Source organism: Tupaia chinensis, unplaced genomic scaffold (assembly GCF_000334495.1).
Source record: "Tupaia chinensis unplaced genomic scaffold, TupChi_1.0 Scaffold147312_1, whole genome shotgun sequence".
In the NCBI taxonomy this organism is placed as follows: domain Eukaryota; kingdom Metazoa; phylum Chordata; class Mammalia; order Scandentia; family Tupaiidae; genus Tupaia; species Tupaia belangeri.
Genome location: NW_006207163.1, coordinates 3,319,121 through 3,326,210, shown reverse-complemented (window position 1 = coordinate 3,326,210; position 7,090 = coordinate 3,319,121).

The window sequence follows — 7,090 nt, the reverse complement described above, 5'->3', positions numbered from 1 at the left end:
ATATATATATATATACACACACACATATACATACATATGGGGCTAGCATATTCCAGCTTTAGTAAGCTTTGACTGTTTTCCAAACTGTACCCACATTGACTTACACCACTGGTCACAGGGGGGTGTGATGTGGCTTAAAGCTTAAAGTAGGGTGTGCTTGGGGTCACAGTGAATGATACTCTGGGTCTCTGAGGTTTTCTGTGGATCTCAGTGTGGTTTGGGTCTGAGTGGGGTCTGCTGTGGGTCGCAGTTTTGTGTGGTGGGTTTCAGGGATGTGTGTGGTGGTCTCAAAGATATGTGCTGCTGGTCGCAGTAGGGTTTGTTGTGGCTTAAATTGGGGTGTGCTCTCGATCACAGTGAATGGTACTGTGGGTCTCTGAGGTTTTCTGTGGGTATCAGAGTTTTCTGAGTGGTGTGTGCTGTGGGTCTAGTTTTGTGTGATGGATTTCAGGGATGTGTGTGGTGGCCTCAATGAGGTGTGCTTCTGGTGGCAGTGGGGTGTGCTGTGGCTTAAAATGGGATGTGCTGGCATACACAGTGAATGCTATGGTGGGTCTTTGAGGTTTTCTGTAGGTCTCAGTGAGGTTTGGTTCTTAATGGGGTGTGTGGTGAGTCGCAGTTTTGTGCGGTGGGTTTCAGGGATGTGTGCAGTGGTCTCAATGAGATGTGCTGCTGGTCACAGTGAGGTGTGCAGTGGTTTAAAGTGGAATGTGCTTGGGTCACAGTGAATCATACTGTGGGTATTTAGGTTTTTCTGTGGGTCTCAGTGAGGTTTGGTTCTGAATGTGGTGTTCTGTAATTTGTAGTTTTGTGTGGTGGGTTTCAGGGGTGTGTGCAGTGGTCTCAAAGAGGTGTACTGCTGGTCGCAGTGGGGTGTGCTGTGGCTTACAGTGAGGTGTGCTGTGGGTCCCAGTGAATGGTACTGTGGGTCTTTGAGGTTTTCTGTGTGTCTCAGTGAGGTTTGGTTCTGAGTGGGGTGTTCTGTAAGCCACTGGATCTGGGACCTGAACTTTACTCGACCAAGTGGAATTCCAGCAACTTAACCACTATGCTACCTGCTGGCCCCTGAATATTGAGAATTCTTCATATATTGTGGATACAAGTCCTATGGCAGATGTAAGATGGCTATTTTTTTTTCTCATTTGAATGTCTATCTGGTACTTCTGTTGAATGCTGAATAGACATGATGTGAAAGGGAATATTCCTTACTTTTCCTGTTCTTAGTGGAGAAAGTGTTCTGTCTTTCAGTTTGAAGTATAAGGTCTACTTGGGTTTTGTTTGTTTGTTTGTTTGTTTTCATTTATTTGTTTCTTAGATAATTCCCTTGTGAATCCAGTTGCATTCTAGCCATGTCATTGCCTAGGACTCCTTCTCTTGTGTTCATACTTGTAAAGTGTTTCATAATAATCCATTTAGGTCTTGTTTTCTTACTTAGTCTGACACTACTTTTTCTTTTATTCTTTGTAGAATGTGCACGTAAAGAGACAGAGAAGAGAGATGGACTGGATACCAGAATATTTCAGCCTCCAGTAGTTTTTGCCATAGGGTGAGTGCCACCACAACCCACATTCTACTTTTTAATTGAGCTGTTTATATTTCTATAAAATAAAATTATTTATGTGACAATTTAAGCATATCATCTTTCCACTTATTTTTTTATTTCTCTTGAGTATTACTTTTTCTTTTTCTCATTCTCTCTCTCTCTCTCTCTCTCACTTCAATATATTATCATTATTTTAAGAGAGACTTACTATAGAGCACGTGTGCTCACTGGAGAGACAGAGAGACAGGAAGTGAGAAATCATTCCCCCTTATGGGGGAATGGCCACACTAAAATTCCTTCTTTTCCATTCTCCTCTCAGGATATTGGGCACACTGGACTTGAACCACAGTTGACTACATGGGAGTCCAGTAATATAACCATTATCCCATCTGCCAGCCACTATATTATTTTTAACATATCATTTCATCTTAAGAGAGGTTTTGCTATAAGGCATGTGTACTCACTGGAGAAACAGAAAGTAAAAATCACCCCCTGGGGGAATGGCCGTTCTGTAATCCCTTCTCTTCCACTCCTCCATCCAGATTTTGGGCATGCACATACACATGCCCAGTGTGAGATTTAAGCCTCCAGATTCAGGACTTGATTCGTGGTAGATTATGTGGAAGTCCAACAACGTAACCTCTATTCCACCTGCTTGTCTCCTTAATATGTTATCTTATTTCCTTTAGAACAATAATGTTTTTAACTAGTTGCTCTAAGAATTACACTATACACTATCGCACCCTGTCTTAAATTAATAACATAGGAACTACACAGCAGTAAAATTGTATTAGTCTCTCACAATATGAGATATTTTGTCTTATTTTTCAGTTCTTAATACCTTATCACTTTTCTGAAAATGATTTTGTTTAGATGGTTGACTTTGGTTTAAATCAGTTAGGAATAGTAAAAATAACTATAATCGACCCACATAATCACCAAGTCCAGAGGTTTACATTTACTCATGTAGATCCAAACTCCAATAAGATTTTTCCTTCAGCTTAAAAAATTTATTTAATATTTCTAGTAATTTGTATGTGCTTGCAATGCACTCTCTAAGCTTTATTCTACATAAAAATTTATTTATTTCTCATTCATTTTAATTTTTTACTTTTTTTGTTTTTGGAGAGGTGTTTTTTCTTTTTTTTTTTTTTTTTTTTTTTTTTTTTTTTTTTTATTGGGGGCTGTCACTCCCCAACTATAGGGTGCATGCACTCGCCAGACAGACAGAGACAGAGAGACAGAAAGCAAGAAGTCACCCCCCTGGGGGGATGGCCATTCAGCAATCCCTTCTCCTACATTTTCTTCTTGGGATCTTGGGCACGCATGCACACGCTCCCCGCGTGAGTTTTAGGCCACTGGGTCTGGGACATGAACCACGGTCAACTACATGGGAGTCCAGTATGCTAACTGCTGGTCCCAATTTCACACTTATTTGAAAAGGATTTTCAATGGATATAAAACTCTTAATTGATAATCGTTTTTCTCTGCCATCATACCAATTTATTTCTGTCATATACCTCTAATGAGAAGTCTGTTGCCATTCTTGTTCTTCTTTAAATAATATATATATTGAATTGCTTATATTTTTCCCTTTAAGTTTCACCAGTTTGGCTATGTTGTGCTGAAATGTGATTTGCTTGACCTCTTTCTTTTTAGATTTTGTTGTCTATCTTTAATATTGAGTTAATGGTTTATTAAAATTATAAAAAGAAAGAAAGAAAAAGCCTTGGCTATTAATACATGAACTTTTGTTTATTTCTTATTCCATATTTTTCTTCTTGCTGTAAATGTCTTTGAGGCTTTTTAAATCTTAAGTTAATATATTTTATTTTATTTTAGTTTCTTTTATACATTCAATCATTATACATCACTTGATTAATAAAGTGAATTTTCCAACATTAATACATTTCTCATCAGTCCAGTTGTGGATACTATATACACATTATCATCAACAGATAATAATACATTTCTGTGTCCCATAAATGTCTTGCCTCTTTATTTTTTCTATTCTCTGACTTTTAGACTAGAAAAAATTTATTTGATCTTCATTGATCCTTGTTCTTTCAATTTATAATTTGTTCTTAGTACCATATGTTGTTTATTTTAGTTGTATAATTCCTATTATTTTTTCTTATGGAGTTTTCATATCTTTATAAAATGTTTCAAGTCTTCAATTAACACATTAATCTTTTCTTATAAATTCTTAACAAGTTAAAAGTTATCTAAGTGCTTTTATTTACTAATTCTATAACCTGGGTGATGTATAGGTCTGATTCTATTGATCAGTTTATCTCTGGCTTTTGTGTCATATCTTCTCACTTTTGGCTTAGCTTCAGTTTTTCCTTCTTATATACTGGAGAGCAATATATTATGGAGACTCCTAATTATGTACTTTTCTCTATAAAACATTGAGTTTAGTTCTTTCAAATAGTTAAATTATTGCATATCACTTTGATTCAGATCATACTGGATGTTAGGTCTATTTTAGTGAATCCTTCCTCCTAAGAAATAGGGTTCAGGGGTCTCAATCTACTTCCTTGTTCACTCTATTTGTAGTCATCAGAGTTTCACAGTTTGTTAAAAACCAAATTCCATTTGTTAGCCTTGCACATGTTCATTCTGTACTAAAGCTCAGAGTTGGCAAATATCTTAAAATGAAATTTTACCCATTATTTCAGACCATTCATGCATTATAGGCCCTGAAATTCCATTTCTTTTTCTCTCAAAGCATATTAAGTGACAAAAATTCAAGGCTGTGCCTCTTAAGTCTCATGTGAAAAATCACAAAACACTTGAAAGTAGAAAAAGTGACTAGTACAGATATTGTTTAATGAATTTCATTGTTTTGATGTTCTTGCCTCCTCAAATCTTATCTCTCTCGATGACTTTCCAATGCCTTAAACTGTGAATTTTTTTTATTTTCCTTCAAGTTTTATAAGTATTACAAATTATAATATGTAATATATCTTATATATATTAACATATTCTATAGTATAGTATACTTAGAGAGACTTACTATAATTAATATGTTATATTAATTATATATATAATATGTTATATTAATTATATATACAATATGTTATATATATAATATATATAATATGTTATATTAATTATATATCTCTAATTATACTTACATCTTAGTGTATACATGGTCTTATTGGGAGACTTAGTATATACCAGCTACTCTGTCATTTCAGAATAAAAAGTTTTGCCTTCTTTAATGTTTATTAGTGCACTGATAAGCCATTGAAAAGACTCTTTTTTAACCTTTTTAACAATTCATTCATTTACTTAATCACCCATTTATTCAGCAATGTATATTGCATACCAGGCATTATGGAAGTTACTGAAAGAACTGCTCAAACTAGAGACAGTAATTCATAAGTTTTTATTGAACATGAACTTCTGTGTTCATATCATCTCTAACTTATTAAAAACCTAAGCACTTTATGGATACATATATCTACATGTACGTATATATACACTTACCAGTTTATTGAATTTTTAAAAATTTGCCAGAGTGTGCAGTTACTCACAGGAGAGAGGCAGATAGAGGTGGGCAGAGGTGAGAAAGCACACTCTTAGGGGAATGGTTAGGCTGCAATACTTTCTCTTCCATTTCTCCCTCCTCTTGGGATCTGGTGCACACATGCACATTTGCCTGGTATGTTTATCAAGCTCCCAGGTTTGGGATTCCAGCTCTGCTTTCGGTAATGTGGGATTCAGCCACCTCAATCACAAAGCCACCAATTGGCCTTCCTGAATTTTTCAATACCATTATTATTATTACTATTACTTTTTGAATGATGAATGTACCAGACTTAATTTTCACATTGAATGTATAGTGTATCTGTATTTTGGAACTAAATGTACGTAACTTCACATAACAGGGAACTTCATTGGACTCTCAGCAGAACAGCAGTATTGAAAAGAAACATGTCTTTTCAGAGACCATCATAACATCTGGTACAAAATGGGCATCCTGGAAATAATTGTTTAATTTATAGGTGATTGGGACCAGTAGTTAGCATGACGGCTATATCGCTGGACTCCCACGTAGTCAACCGTGGTTCGCGTCCCGGACCCAGTGGCTTAAAACTTGCGCCAGGTGCATGTGCATGCATGCCCAAGATCCCGAGAGAACATAGAAGAAGGGATTGTGGCGTGGCCATTCCCCCTGGGGGGTGATTTCTCACTTTCTGTCTCTCTCTGTCTGTCTGGCAAGTGCACGCGCCCTATAGTAAAAACCTCTCAAAGAAATTTATAGGTGATTGAATCTCTAGAATAGAATGTTTGTTTTGCTAAAACTGGATCAATTAAGTAATCAACAATGTCATGCTCAGCATTTTACCAAACCAATCCAAAATATCTTCTCATGCTCAGGGAGCTCCTCACTTGCAATCCATTTTGCCTTGCAATTCTTTTAAACTAAAATGTAAGACCCAGATGATATATATCTTTATGTTTTTATTTTGCAGGTTAAATAGAGAATTATGTAAACTGAGCATATATCAAACAATTAAGAATCATTTTTAACCTAAGGTGGAGTTGCTAGGCTTTAAGAAGACAGACATGAGGTCCGCTAATGGTGTGGTTGTTAAGGAGGCTATCACATGGCCAACAGTGCAGTTCAACTCCAAGAACCAAGAGCTTGAAAAACCTGGTGGGCCCATGGGTATGCATGCCCCAAATCCCTAAAGCAGAAATAGAGAAGGGATTGTAGCATAGCCATCCCATATGGGATGTACCCCTATAGGGAGTACTTTCTTACTTTCTCTCTCTCACTCTCAGGAGTTCATGTGCCTTTTAGCAATTAAAAGAAGACAGAGAGATAAATAGAATATAGACATGAATAAGATCCACACTTTGCCCATAATAATATGGGAATGAAATCCAGTTTTAATTTTTTATCACATTCTGATTAATTAAAGCAAAATGTTTTGGTTGCATTTCATTTCTCTCATGTTCATGGAACTCTGACACTTTTATCAATCCATAGCATTGAAATGATTAATCTAAATCCATTTTACCAAAAACAAAGTGAACACATCACTTTCATAATTTTTGTTAGATAATATAACTCATAATATTTTACTATTACAACTTCTTCCTGGGAATTGAGTGATTATATAAATGATTTGCCCCTTGAGGCTGTCAAATTACTTATCTCATTTTTATCACACAAAGAATTCCTTATCTAAACCCTCATTTTAAAACTCTTTCTATATATTGTACACTGCTTCTTTATTTTAATAAAGGGTATACTTCAACACAAATGGCATTGATGCCTTTGGTTATCTATAATGAAGGCATGGCATTTGGACCAAAGGAGTCAAACACAACATCACCCGCATCTGTTGACAGAGAACTGAATTTTGGCAAGGCCTCAAAGAGAAGATAATGAGCCCCCAAGTGGAATAAGCTTTTTTTTTCTTCTTAGCTAATATGGACCTTGAAAAACCTAATCTGAAGATTTGTAAAGTTCATTGCAACCTTCAAGGATGATTCTGCAATAGTCAAAGAGCAAGGAACACAGCTGGT